Source organism: Bos indicus x Bos taurus, chromosome 13, assembly GCF_003369695.1.
Source record: "Bos indicus x Bos taurus breed Angus x Brahman F1 hybrid chromosome 13, Bos_hybrid_MaternalHap_v2.0, whole genome shotgun sequence".
Taxonomy (NCBI): Eukaryota; Metazoa; Chordata; class Mammalia; order Artiodactyla; family Bovidae; genus Bos; species Bos indicus x Bos taurus.
The window spans coordinates 19,324,063-19,338,917 of record NC_040088.1 but is presented as its reverse complement, the minus strand read 5'-3'; the positions used below and the strand labels follow the sequence as shown (position 1 = coordinate 19,338,917).

Below are 14,855 nucleotides of genomic sequence, written 5' to 3'. Positions count from 1 at the left end.
TACACACGTTGGGGAAAAGACAAAGGAAACTCAATAATAAGACAAACAACCCAATAAAAAATCTGCAAAAGATTTGAACAGATACATTACCATAAGAACATGAAAACATGTTCCGCATCATTGGTCATCAGGAGAAGGCAAATTAAAGCTACATCTACTATAATGGCTAAAATTAAAAAGAATAATAATATCAAATGTTGACAAAGACGTAGAGCAACTGGAACTCTCATGTTGGTGGGAATGTAAAAAAGAAATAAATTATTTGGCAGTTTAAAGTTATATAAAGTGTCTTACGATAAGACCCAGCAATCACTCTCCTAGGTATTTACCCAAAATAAATGAAAACATGTCTACACAGAGACATGCCTATGAAAATGAATAGAACTTTATTTACAACTGCCTCAAATGAAAATAAACTGGAAACAAATCAAAGGTCTATCAGTTAGTAAGTGGATAAACTGAAGTATATTCCTATAGTAGACTACTGACAAAAAGGATCGACTACTGAAAGGATTTTCAAGTAGAGCAGGAAGGGGATTTTGTCCTCTATTGGACATTTGGCAAAGTCTAGACACATTTCTGATTGTTACCACTGGAGAGGGGAGTGCTAATGGCTTCTAGTGGATAGCAGTAAGGGATGCTACCGAATAACCCACATACATGGGACAATCTCCAAGACAAAGAATTATCCTGTTAAAAATGTCCACAGTGCCAAGGCTGAAGAATTCTGAACCACTGATACATGCAACAACATGAATGAATATCAAAAACTTCGTGGTGATCAAAAGAATATTTCTATGACATTCTAGTAGGCAAAACCAACCTACAGCAATAGGCATCAGATGGGTACTTGTCTGGGATTGGGGTGGGGACTGATTACACAACGATGAGGTACCTTTGGAGTGAAAATGTTCTACATCTTTATTGTGGGGATATATACATCTATCAAAACTCAAACTGTGCATCTTACTATATATAAATAATACATGTAAGATTAGTAAAAATAAATTGCCAAAGCTGGGTGAAAGGTACATGGGGGTTCAGGATATCATTCTACTTTTGTATCTGTCTCAAGTTCCATGACAAAATGTTAAAAAAAAAAAATGTATATAAACACTAAATGATACAGGGAGAAGCCTTAATTGAATCTTAAAACATACACACACACCACCCACTCAAGATTAAAATCTCACTGTGAGAATGATCTTTGTATTATGTCTCCATTCTTGAAGGGGAGAGAAACTAATATTAAAGACAGAAGGAAGAAAGAGATATAGTTTGATACAAGGAAAGTGAAGAAAATTTTACAAACTACTCCTCACTACCACTACTCCCTTTAATAACCCTTTGAGTCCCAGCCTGGCACTAAGCCATGTCTTCTGTGGTAGACAGACTTTTAAGATGGCCACCAATTGTCCCAGCCTCCTGGTACTTATGCCCTGGTATAATCACCCCTGCCACTCTTCCTCCTCCTGAATGTGGGCTAGCCTAGTGACTTACTTATAGCCAAATATATATAGTAAAGGTGATGGGATGGCATTTCTCTGATCAGGTTACAAAAGAATGAGACTTCCATCTCCCTAGGAGACTCTACTTTCTTCTCAGCTTGCCACATTGGAGGGGCTACAAGGTAAGGAACTGACAACTGTCTCCAGCCAATCATATCAGATCAGATCAGTTGCTCAGTCATGTCTGACTCTTTGCGACCCCATGAATCGCAGCACGCCAGGCCTCCCTGTCCATCACCAACTCCCAGAGTTCACTCAGACTCACATCTATCGAGTCAGTGATGCCATCCAGCCATCTCATCCTCTGTCATCCCCTTCTCCTCTTGCCCCCAATCCCTCCCAGCATCAGAGTCTTTTCCAATGAGTCAACTCTTCGCATGAGGTGGCCAAAGTACTGGAGTTTCAGCTTTAGCATCATTCCTTCCAAAGAAATCCCAGGGCTGATCTCTTTCAGAATGGACTGGTTGGATCTCCTTGCAGTCCAAGGGACTCTCAAGAGTCTTCTCCAACACCACACTTCAAAAGCATCAATTCTTCGGCGCTCAGCCTTCTTCACAGTCCAACTCTCACATCCATACATGACCACAGGAAAAACCATAGCCGTGACTAGACAAACCTTTGTTGGCAAAGTAATGTCTCTGCTTTTGAATATGCTATCTAGGTTGGTCATAACTTTCCTTCCAAGGAGTAAGCGTCTTTTAATTTCATGGCTGCAGTCACCATCTGCAGTGATTTTGGAGCCCAGAAAAATAAAGTCTGACACTGTTTCCACTGTTTCCCCATCTATCTCCCATGAAGTGATGGGACCGGATGCCATGATCTTCGTTTTCTGAATGTTGAGCTTTAAGCCAACTTTTTCACTCTCCACTTTCACCTTCATCAAGAGGCTTTTGAGTTCCTCTTCACTTTCTGCCATAAGGGTGGTGTCATCTGCATATCTGAGGTTATTGATATTTCTCCCGGCAATCTTGATTCCAGCTTGTGTTTCTTCCAGTCCAGCGTTTCTCATGATGTACTCTGCATATAAGTTAAATAAACAGGGTGACAATATACAGCCTTGACGTACTCCTTTTCCTATTTGGAACCAGTCTGTTGTTCCATGTCCAGTTCTAACTGTTGCTTCCTGACCTGCATACAAATTTCTCAGGAGGCAGATCAGGTGGTCTGGTATTCCCATCTCTTTCAGAATTTTCCACAGTTGATTGTGATCCACACAGTCAAAGGCTTTGGCATAGTCAATAAAGCAGAAATAGATGTTTTTCTGGAACTCTCTTGCTTTTTCCATGATCCAGCAGATGTTGGCAATTTGATCTCTGGTTCCTCTGCCTTTTCTAAAACCAGCTTGAACATCAGGAAGTTCATGGTTCACATATTGCTGAAGCCTGGCTTGGAGAATTTTGAGCATTACTTTACTAGCGTGTGAGATGAGGGCAATTGTGTGGTAGTTTGAGCATTCTTTGGCATAGCCTTTCTTTGGGATTGGAATGAAAACTGACCTTTTCCAGTCCTGTGGCCACTGCTGAGTTTTCCAAATTTGCTGGCATATTGAGTGCAGCACTTTCACAGCATCATCTTTCAGGATCTGGAACAGCTCAACTGGAATTCCATCACCTCTATTAGCTTTGTCCAGCCAATAGCCAGTGAGAAACCAAGGCCTTAAAAATCCAATATCCCTTGACAAAGTAAATTCTGCCAACAACCAAGAAAGCTTAGAGGAAATCCTTCTTCAGTCAATCACTGAGATGACTCCATTCCTGGCTGACACCCTGACTGCTGCCTGCAAGACCCTGATACAGAAGGCCCACCTAAACTGTGTCCAAACTCCTGACTTCTGGAAACTGTGCCCTAATAAATACATGTTTCAAGCGGCTAAATTTGTGGTAATTTGTTATGCAACAATAGATAACTAATGCACCCTCCTTAGAAATTCTGCTGAACATTCACGTCTTTTTAAACTGTTTGGCAGGGACTTCCCTGGTAATACAGTGGCTAAGACTGTGCTCCCAGTGCAGATCCCTGCTGGGAACTCTTGATCCCTGGTCAGAGAACTAGATCCTACATGCCACAGCTAAGAGTTCCTAAGCTGCAACTAAAGATCCCATGTGCTACAACTAAGACCCAGCACAGCAAAAGAAATAAATATTTTAAAATAAATAAATAAACTGTCTGGCAGTTTCTTAACAAGTGAGATATACCAGTTTTGTTGTTGTTTAGTTGCTCAGTTGTGTCCGACTCTTTTGCAACCCCATGGACTGCAGCCCACCAGGCTCCTCTGTCCGTGAAATTTCCCAGGCAAGAATACTGAAGTGGGTTACCACTTCCTTCTCTGGGGGATCTTCCTGACCCAGGGATCAAAATGGCATCTCCTACATTAACAGGCAGATTCTTTACCACTGACTGAGCCACCAGAGAAGCCCAAGATATACCATACAACTTGCTTAAGGTCCTACTACCAAGTGACAGAGCTGTGACTAGAGCCCAGTCAGTCAGTCATAGAGGCTGGACTCTTCACTACCACCACCACCACCCCACTCTACTCTGTATCTCAGACCACTTGTGTACTAGGTAAAAGCATACTCAGTTCACTAAAGAAGGATAGGTTCATTCACCCATTTAACAAATATTTAGGCATACATGCCAGTTATTGTTTGAAATGTTAATGATATAATGGGGAAGAAAATATATACATGGTACCTGCTTTTATGAAGCTTACATTCTGGTAAGAATTTAGGTTTAAAGAACAGGATTCTAAAATAAAAATATTTATCCTTTATTCATATATTTATCCAAATATTTACACAAAAAAGTCACAAGTTGCATAGTGGCCAGATCTGCTTTAACTAGCTAGAACAGTGGTTCCTAAACTTGTCGGCACTTCAGAACCCTGTTGGGATCTTTTCAAAATTCCTAGGCCATATCCCCAGGCCATTAAATCACAACCTGGGGTTAGAGGTGGTGGTTGGGAGGCGGAACAAAGACATCAGTACTTTGCAAAGTTCTACTGGAGATTCCAGTGTAAAGACAAGTTTGGAAAATCACTAAGCTTGAGTTTTTATCTGTCTAAATAACGATAAAGTTCATTCATGGTGACACAGAGTGAGGTAAAAGAAAGAAAAACAGAAAAGAAAAAAACCTGTATATACTTGCCCTTCCCTGAATGACAGATTTGCAAGGTAAAGGTAGCTGTGATTGTTTTCCCCAGTGTTATGAATTCTAAGAATATTAGAAACAGAGCCAAATAATTATTTTCCTTCTTGGATTTTTCCATGCCTCCATTCTCCACCAGAATCACAGACAAATGAGATACTCACTTTTTCATCTTTTCCTGGTATTTTCCAGAAGCCAACAAAGAGTCTGCCATATAATATATAATCAACATAACTGATAAAGACATGACAATTGCTTTTCTAGTAAGCAGATCTTATTTAACTGAGTCACTTTGGGTCCAATCCACATGCCAAATGCAGCTTGCTAAAGTAAATACCCTGCGGACATTGAGATCAAAATGGCTTCTTTTTTAAAAAAGCTACTTCTTAATTCAATCCTTCGTTTAGGTTGAAAACAAATATTTTATAACTCAAACTTGGATTTGTATACTACAGAATCAACAGACCTGTTTAAGAACTCTCTGACCACTCTCAGAAAAGATAGTTAGAGGCTGAGTAGGAGCCCTCTCCATTCCATCCAGGACCTAGACAGAAAGGAAAAAGGGCAAAGAGGAAGAAGAGAAACATCAGAAAGACAAGACTTAATATAATCAAAATAAACCTATTCAAAGCAAATTTTTGTGACTGGACAAATTCCTTCTCTCTACCCCGTTTCTGCTAATTTCAGTCTAGAAAGAGTTGTAAAAAACATGAGATTACCTATAGCCACAAGTCCAGTGATTTCTTTTAAAGGAAAGCTTATTATGATCACCAAGGAAGCTTTTTCGAAATACAACAGCAATGGGTATACCAGTATGTTCATTTTATAATTCACTATCGTTACGACCTGTACACTTTGTATTGTGTTATACTTTCAGTGACAAATATTAAAAAAAAAAAAAAACAATAACAAAGAAAAACCAGATATATTTGTTCTGGGCAGAAGCCCTGAAGGATTCTAATTAAGAAGGTAGCAGATACAGTCTCACAGAGGTTACAACATTTGCCCTAGGTCACATATGTAGTTAGCTACTGACTTAGTCCTTCAAGTCATTTTCCTACTCGTTCTGTTGTAAAACTGTCAATAAGCTAATAATATTCAACTTTTAAATTTAACATTTACTTTCCTACTTATTCTCTGAAAAAAAATTATTACAAATGACAACTGCAAAAAACAAACAAGTAAACAAATGGAAAACACAGATGTCCTGGGTTCACAACTGTGAAACACAGGGTAACAGAATGAAAAAAGAGCTAGGTTGAGCATGGCAGGATGAGTGTGCTCCAAGTTCTAGTTGTGACCTTCCCATAAAGTTCTGCGAATTGGGGCAGGGTGCAAGCTCTCTGTGCCTGTGTGTGCTCAATCACATCTGAATCCTTGTGACCCCATGGCCAGGCTCCTCTGTCTATGGAAATTCCCACGCAAGAATACTGGAGTGGGTTGCCATTTCCTCTTCCAGGGGATCTTCCTGACCCAGGGAGAGAACCCGTGGTCTCCTGCACCTCCTGCACTGGCAAGTGGATTCTTTACCACTGTGCCACCTGGGAAGCCCTATGATTCCTAAATTATAAAGTGAAAGGATGGATCACTAAGCTAGAACTACAGAGGATTACAGGTTCCTTCTAGGTTTAAAAAAACTCAAGGAGTATTTATACCCCTGGAGTAGGAAATGGCAACCCACTCCAGTATTCTAACATGGAAAATACTATGGACAGAGAATCTGGCAGGTTATAGTCCACGGGATCGCAGAATCAGACATGACCAAACATGCACACACAACAACAAACACATGGTTTCACTTTAACAAATAATCTCGCTACTCAAATGTTTTAAGTAGCTTTGTAAAATAAGAATCCTAGAATTCCTAGGTCATCTGCCTCATGAAAGTGAAGTCGCTCAGGCGCGTCCAGCTCTGTGAGACCCCATGGACTGTAGACTACCAGGCTCCTCTGTCCACAGGATTTTCCAGGCAAAAGTACTGGGGTGGATGCCACTTCCTTCTCCAAACACAAGTATATTCTTCAGCTTGTGTAAAATACAAATCTCCTAGGTTTGTTGTCTAGATGCAAATAATATAGACAATATCCTCACTACTTTACCACCACCATCACCATTAGACTTTTTTTGCATGAGTTAAACTTTACGTTCTGAAATCATTTCAGACTTAAAGAACACAAGACAGTTTTTTAAATGGAAAATATATGTGTAAAGAAGTCCCTCGTAATTTTTTTTTCATAATTTCTATCTATTATAATTTGAATACTTTCAACGGATGCATTTGTTCAACCTTCCTTTACCAATCACCTACTATGTACCAGGCTCTCTGCTAAATAGATTCCTGCTCCTGAAGTTACTATATAAGAAACAAAAAAATTGTGGAATGGATAATTTAAATAAGATTTTCATGAATGCCTACGTCTGGATATTACACCTCTACCGCTTTAAAAGTTAAGTTGGCCTTTAAACCACATAGCCTTCAATGTTTCAAGATAAGGCATTTTTAAAATTGTATTAATACACAGTTAAATATAAACTGTCAAAGACAATTTGCCATGGCACAACTAGTGTAAGATCCAATTCTATCCTCCTTACATCATTTCATAAGATTCTTATAAAAACTCTTACATGTTTCCTGTTCCTCAGTCCAGGGCTCCCAAGGGAAAACTTACGTAAACCTCCAGTCAAATCACAGAAACGCAGTGCCCTGAAAAAATGAACAAAACTCCTGCTGAGGAGACTGGCGTTTCACTACCGTAAACTTCCTGGTTTGCTCTTTGTAGGCATAATAGACGACTGAAGAGATTAGGGAATATTAACATTAAATCTAAATTTCAATCCTGACATTTTATTAATAGTATAAGAAACAAAAGATAAATTTGTGAAATACAATCTTTACCTCCAAGTCTTTTCATTTTCTTATATTTCGTATTCATAAAAGAACAGATGCAACATATGTGTAATTATGAAGCCTCATAATAAAATAAATATTTGTGGGAAAAATATGTGAAATACAAAATCTGAAATCCCTAAACTAACACAGATACATACAGTTGACCCTTGAACAGCTCAGGAGTTAGGTGCTCTGGTCCCAGGAGCATTCAAAAATCTGAGTATAAGTTTACAGTCAGCCCTCCATATTTGTGGTTTTACATTCATGGATTCTACCAACTATGGATGTGTAGCACTGCAGTAGGTATTTACTGAACAAAATCTGCATATAAGTGGATTGGCACAGTCAGACCATGTTGTTCAAAGGTCAACTGTAGTTAATAATTTTAATTGAGCATAATCAGCAGAGTAAGTCAGAGGCTCAACGAGAGTTTTCCCATCTTGTTAGATACCATGGTAAGAGGAAAAAGTAAAATTTAGAAAAAAACTACACTATACATCATGTTCTAATAGTGAACCACTACATTCTTTCATTCAGAATAAAGCTTCAGTCAGAAAACTGTGCAAGAGGATTTCCCTGGTGGTCCAGTGGTTAAGCTTCTACACTTCCAAAGCAGGGGGCATGAATCCGATCCCTGGTTGGGAAACTAAGATCCTGCCTGCCTCGAGGCCAAAAAAAAAATTCTAGTCTTTTAATCCATGCTGTAATATACAAATGACACTGAAATGTTGACCAAATCTTACAATGTAGGAAGTAATAATTAAAAAAAAAAAAATCCCTAAACATAACTTGACAAGATTCTGAGCAACATCAGAGGGCCCCAAGTCCAATACCCTCATGGAACACACAAAAAAAATTAAGGCCCAAGTAAATAATTTGTCCAAAGCTTCTCAGTAGGAGGGAAGTCTTTCATTTCATGTATGACACTTCTTTCAAAAGAAATACTTCATTTTAAAAGCAGCAGCAAAGTATGTTATATAATGATAATGAACGTTGCCCTGCCTTAAGAAAGTGTTGGAAAACAACTTTTAGAGAACAATGGCTTTCTTTCTCTATTAAGTTTCTAACAAGAAACTGTTAAATCATGAAATCTGGGCTCTAAATTACAAAAAGTCCTTAGACCATCATTCTAAGAGTCTGCCAGTGTTTCTTTTTCTCCACTATCTTAGCATACAACCATCCCTCAGTATCCATGAGGGATTGACTCCAGGACCATCCCCTCAAAACCAACATCCACAGATGCTCAAGTCCCTCATATAAAATGATGTAGTATTTGCATATAACAGCACATCTGATCCACATACTAGAAATCATCTTTAGATTACCTATAATACCTAACACAATGTAACTGATATGTGAACAGTTGTCAAAACAGTTGTAAATACAAGGTAAATAGTTTCCAGTCCTGAGAAATTCAAGTCTTGCCTTTCAGAACTTTCTGGATAATGCTTTCAATCTCTGGCTGGTTGAATCTGCAGATGAGGAACCCACAGAAAGGAGAGTAAAATGTATTCAAAGACAGTTTTGTCAGGCCTTTTTTTTTTTTTGCTTTATACCCTTATAATTGTCACGTTCTTTTAAAAATCAAACACTGAAGTCCTTAGATCAGCTTTCGAGTTCTGTAGCTACCATTTCATCATAATTGATGACCCAGAATATACTTGACAAACCTGCAGACAGAATTGTTATTAGATGAATACACTATTATTTTCAAACACAGGTACAGCATCCAAATTGACTTGGAAAAACCAGAAAAGCATTTCTTCAAAATCAAGAGAGATTGTTTAAAATAATTATATCCCTAAACAATGAAGAAAGAAGTTTTGATCAAGAGAAGAAATTCAATAGCACAATAAACAGGCTCATCTATATTAAACAACAAAGAAATTTTTGCCCAAGTTGCAAAAATGAGAAATACAAAATTAAAAATTAACAAGACAAAAATATAGAAAAAAAAATTAGAATTATTAACTTCAGTGGAATGGTGGTGACCAAGACATGAACCTAGAAATCATAAAGAAAAAGACTGACAGACATGATTAGATAATTAAAACAGTCTATATGTCGAACAAACCACAAAGTCAAAAGCCAACTGAGAGACCGGGATAATATATCTGCACCATGTGACAAAAAAGGGGTTAAGACCCCAAATACACAGAATAGCTATTTAAAGCTGATAAAGAACTGGCGAAGTTGATAAAGACAGCCAAATGAAAAACTCAAGAGTACAAGAAACAAAAATAAATTCTGAGTGTTTGGGGGCTGGGTTTGTAAAACAACTTATGAATTCAGGACTTAACTCTCTTTCAAAAAGAAAAAGAAATTGTTTTATTCCAGAGCTTTACGCTTCTTAGTTTTGCCTGCTTACAATGATTTTTAAAAAGCAAACATCACAGGATTCTGTCAAAGAAATGTCCCCTACTGTATATATATCTGCAATCTGTAAGGTTTTTCTTGGTTAAATTATATTTGACTTAAGCTATACCTTAAAACTTGAAATTTATCTTTTATAACGCATCATTCTTTGTTACACTATATAAAATTTTTAAATGCACAGTACAAACTTAAAAGGAAAGTATCAAATCTACACTGAACAAACGGTCAAACGAATGAAAAACTAGCTCAAGACTAAAAAATACTCATCAATGATAAAAATAAAAAACACATTTTCTACTCACAAAAGAAAAAAAAAACACAACTTCACAGGAGAGATCTGGCAGTTACAATCTTAACCTTATGATAAAAGTTAACATCAACAGGGGAAAACCAGACATTTATGCACCTCGTGATATGATGCGATGTAAAAAAATGTATTAAATATTTTTGTCAAAATGTTAGGCTACAATCTAATCACGTCTTAAACCTTCCAGTTGAGGAAAATACAAGGAACAAGTTAAATGCCACAAAGAAAACAAACAGGCATATTCAGGATGTGGGACAAACAAGAAAAATGCTCAGGTCTCGACAAATCAATGCCTTGGAGGGTAGGGGGAGGTGAGAGAGCAGATAAGAAACGGGAATTGCTTCAGATTTAAAAAAAAAAGACTACAAAAATAACAAATACAAATACAATGCATAGTTCTTAAATTGATTCCACTTCAAATAAGTCAGTTGTAAAAGTCATTATAGAAACAACTGGAGAAACAAATAGAAACTTAATGTTTGAAACATTAAGGAATTATTGATAATTTTGTTCCCTGTGATAATGGTGTTGCAATAATGTAGGAAAATGTTCTTATTTGTGAGAGATGCATGCTAAAGTATTTAAAGGCATACTATTATGATGTCTTTATTTTAAAAAGGTTTAACCTAAGAAGTATATTAGTAAATGTATGGCAACATACTGAATTGTTCATTGAACTATTTCTGGAAGGGTCTTTTGGGAATGTTTGAAATTTTTTTCATAATAAAACATTTAAAATATCAAAAATCCCACAAAACTGTGATATATCACTATTACATGTGTAAGCCTGCTTAGTTGCTCAGTTTTGTCCAACTCTTTGCAACCCTTTGGACTGTAGCCTGTCAGGCTCCTCAGTCCATGGAATTCTCCAGGCAAGAATACTGGAGTGGGTTGCCATGCCCTCCTCCAGGGATCTTCCTCATACAGGGATCAAATCCGTGTCTCCTGCATTGCAGGTGGATTCTTTACCCACTGAGTCATCAGGGAGGCCTCAATCACTATTACAGTAGAAGAAAAAAATGATAAAATCTACTGTTAACTATAGTAGAACTGTATAAACTGGTAGTTTACTAAAGAATAATCTAACAATATAGCGAAAAAGTGATATCCTTAGACCGAACTGAATTATTTTAGGAAATATAGTCTAAGAAAAAAATGGGGGGGAGGATAAAAAGCTGTTCAGTTCAGTTCAGTTCAGTTGCTCAGTCGTGTCCGACTCTTCGCGACCCCATGAATTGCAGCACACCAGGCCTCCCTGTCCATCACCAACTCCCGGAGTTCACCCAGACTCACGTCCATCGAGTCAGTGATGCCATCCAGCCATCTCATCCTCTGTCGTCCCCTTCTCCTCCTGCCCCTAATCCCTCCCAGCATCAAGGTCTTTTCCAATGAGTCAACTCTTCACATCAGGTCAGTGGTATAATTTAGAATTGCAAATAAAAAATAAAAACAAACTGGAAATCATCCAAATGCCAAATAACCAGAGAGTATTTAAACTTTACTGCAGATTCATTAAAAATGATGACTATGTTGACATGTAGAAAAGTTTATCAATATAATGCCAAATGAAAGACTATAAAAAACTATATGAAAAGACTGTATGCATATGATGACTAGGAAGTTATGTTTGTTTGTAATATTTAAACATAATTTTTAAAATGTCATGAAGACACATGCTCTTAGAGAAAATATGTGCGATGCAAATACAGAACCAGGAAGAAATGCCTGGGCACAAAGAAGGAAATGCACCTGAGCACGGCTGTTGACCACAATTTGAATGAATAGTCATAATTTAATGTCCACAGTCCTACTGTGGACAAAAGTCAACAGAACTATCATTGTAAGGATACAGAAAAGAATATCACTGGCTTGGATAGTACAGAATCTTCCTCAGTTCTTTCCATTAGTCAGATGTTTTTAAAAGACATGGAAAGAAACTGAAAATGGTTCAGAGAAAAATCAAGAGGCAAAAAATAGGATGGAAAATCAGTGATTCTGAAGGAAAAATGAATAACAACATGATTATAAATCCAAAGAGAGGCTTCTGAATAGAATAGAGACCCTAAAAATGCAGCTGTGTATCAATGCCCACAGGTGACTGATCAAGAGGCTAGTAAAATCCTCGTGTGCTGTGGTGGTGTTTTCTGCCTATGAGGAATTTCTGGACTGTCCTAGTGCAAAGTTACTGGCATGGGCAAATGAGGGAGACTGAGTGTGTTAAGTCACTAACTATTTGTTTATCCAAGTTCACCTGATCACAGAAATCTCCCTAAAGCTTGAATTAATTATCCAAAGTCTGAATTAGTTATCCACCGTTTCAAAACTCTGCAAGGGCTATCCTGCTCCCACACACTACCCACTCAGCAGCACTCAAATATCTGAGATGTGGTATCTAGGACCTCAATGCATTTACTCTGCCTTCATCTTCTCACAACTCCTCAGTACACCAGCAAACCAGACTTCTTTATCTCATTTCCCAAATATTCCTTACAATCTACTATGTCCATCATTCCCTTAGTTCTTCTTTCCTTAACTCAGTTCATTCTAGTTTTACTCTTCCATTTAATTAGCAAATTTTAATATTTCTGTATCATGCCACCTGTTTTAAGTTGAATCTCATCTCCCCAAAGAGATTTAAAATCCTAACCCTGAGTACCATAGAATGTAACCTGATTTGGAATCACTACAGATGCAATTAGTTAAGATGGGGTAGACCCCCAATCCGATATGACTAGTGCCCTTATAAGAGAGAAATCTGGATACAGAGGCACAAAGGTAGAATGCTATGTGACAACAGAGACAGAAACTGGAGTGAAGTAGCCGCAAACCAAGAAATGTCAAGAATTGATGGAAGCTAGGAAGAGGTAATGGAGAAGGCAATGGCACCCCACTCCAGTACTCTTGCCTGGAAAATCCCATGGATGGAGGAGCCTGGTAGGTTGCAGTCCATGGGGTCGCTAAGAGTCGGACATGACTGAGCGACTTCACTTTCCCTTTTCACTTTCATGCACTGGAGAAGGAAATGGAAACCCACTCCAGTGTTCTTGCCTGGAGAATCCCAGGGACGGGGGAGCCTGGTGGGCTGCCATCTATGGGGTCGCACAGAGTCGGACATAACTGAAGCAACTTAGCAGCAGGAAGAGGCAAGGGGAAGAATTCTACTCCAAGTCTCAGAGGGAGCACAGCCCCATTGACACCTTGCATTCAGGTTCTAGCCTCAAGAACTGTGAGAGAATAAATTTTTTTTGTTTTAAGTCACCCAGTTTGTGGCAGTTTGTTATGGCAGCCCTAGGAAACAAATACACTACCTTTGCTATGAAGCGGTCCCTGATTCTTCAAGTAGAAGTAATCTCTCCTGAGTTCCCATAGCACTTACTATTTCATTTAAAACACACTTTCCCCTCTTTTATTTATGTTCACATCACTTCCCCAGATCAATTTGTTTCCTAAAAGGCAGGAGCTAACAAATCAACTATATACAGACCTCAACAGTGGTAGGTAGTCAGCATATACTGACTTTCATAATTAACTTTTTCTCAATACATAATCATTCTGATTGTAAAACGTCTGAATGAGTTATCCCCATATATACTGAAGAGTTACACAAAACCTCAGATGAAGATTCATTTTCTTTAGGAAGCGGTCCTAGATCCAAACGTACTTATGTTAATTATATCAATATATATTACACTTAGATATGTGCATGCATGTATATGTACATTCTACTGATGGCTGATATCCACAATGGAAAAGAATGTTATTGATTTGTAATTGATCTAGTCAAATGCTGGTTTACTTAATATCTTCCTACTTTTACTGGTATTTGGCAGTTAACCTGTGTCTTTGAATTTCTCCAAAATGTTTGAATTTTTAAGTCTGTATTTGATAGAAAGAACACAGCCTTACTTCCATGTCACATTTAAATTTATGGCAAGGGACTTAATCTTTTGACCAATTTCCCTGAGTAAAATCCAAAACAGGCATCTGATTCACAAATTTGCAACCAGTTATTTCTTCCTGAGTGAGACTGCAGTCTGGTCTTAAGAAAATATACATAAATGTACTAATAATCAACAGGTTCAATATCAGTAAAGGAGCTGGTTTTTGGCAATTTTTGTTGCCTCTTTGTGTATGGGAGGACTTGCAGCTGATTAATGCTAAATACAAACCAAATACCTATTTAAAATATGAATACCCTCTGAATTTGGTGATCATTAATATTATTAAGACTGACGTAGTTTTTCTCCCAGGTTGAGATATAATTGATATACAATATTGTATAGGTTTAAGAAGTACAATGAGATGGATGCAAATATATATTGAGAAATGACTATTATAATAAGGTTAGTTAACATACCATCACCTCACATAATTACCATTTTTTATGTGTATGGTAAAAACACTTAAGATCTATTCTCTTAGCAGCTTTCAAATATATACCACAGTACTATTAATTATAGTCACCATGCTGTACGTCAGACTCCTAGAACTTATTCACCTTGTAAGTTTATACCCGTTGATCAAATCTCCCCCATTTCTCCCATCTCCTGGCTCCAACAACCACCATTCTACTCTTTTGTTTCTATGAGTTTGGGTTTTTAACTGACATAGCTAACATTAACTGAGT

General features: G+C 37.7%; 1 protein-coding gene across 10 annotated transcripts in view; it reads right to left on the bottom strand.

Moving 5' to 3' along the window:
* NCOA6 (nuclear receptor coactivator 6) overlaps window positions 1-14,855 on the bottom strand; it is a 96,397-nt gene that overhangs the window by 73,338 nt on the left and 8,204 nt on the right. For 6 of the 10 annotated variants that reach the window (XM_027558747.1, XM_027558737.1, XM_027558742.1 and 3 more), the window contains exon 2: window positions 5,122-5,199. The exons of 2 other annotated variants lie outside the window; for them this stretch is intronic. The gene's annotated coding sequence lies outside the window, so the exon portion shown is untranslated. Of the gene's footprint in view, window positions 1-5,121; window positions 5,200-7,280; window positions 7,360-14,855 lie in introns of all 10 variants that reach the window. 2 more of the 10 variants (XM_027558738.1, XM_027558740.1) reach the window with 2 other exon arrangements.